The following is a 354-nucleotide window of genomic DNA, read 5'->3' as shown; positions in this document are numbered from 1 at the left end:
TTCAACCAAGAGGCTCCTGGAATTGATAAATGAAACTAAGGAGGTAAAAGACCTCTACAGGGAGAACTATGAAACATTGAGGAAGGAAATTGCAGACGATGTAAACAGGTGGAAAACCATACCACGCTCATGGGTCGGCAGAATCAACATCGTTAAGATGTCTATACTACCCAAAGTGATCTACAGATTCAACGCAATCCCTACTAAAATGCCAACATCATTCTTCCCAGATGTAGAAAAATTAATTTTATGTTTCATATGGAACTAGAGAAGACTCCGCATAGCAAAAACAATTCTAGGCAATAAAAACAAAATGGGAGGTATCAACTTACCAGACTTCAAACTTTATTATAA

Source organism: Propithecus coquereli, unplaced genomic scaffold (assembly GCF_000956105.1).
Source record: "Propithecus coquereli isolate 6110/MARCELLA unplaced genomic scaffold, Pcoq_1.0 Scaffold225, whole genome shotgun sequence".
In the NCBI taxonomy this organism is placed as follows: Eukaryota; Metazoa; Chordata; class Mammalia; order Primates; family Indriidae; genus Propithecus; species Propithecus coquereli.
The sequence above is the reverse complement of the archived record's forward strand: the minus strand, read 5'-3'. Positions refer to the sequence as shown.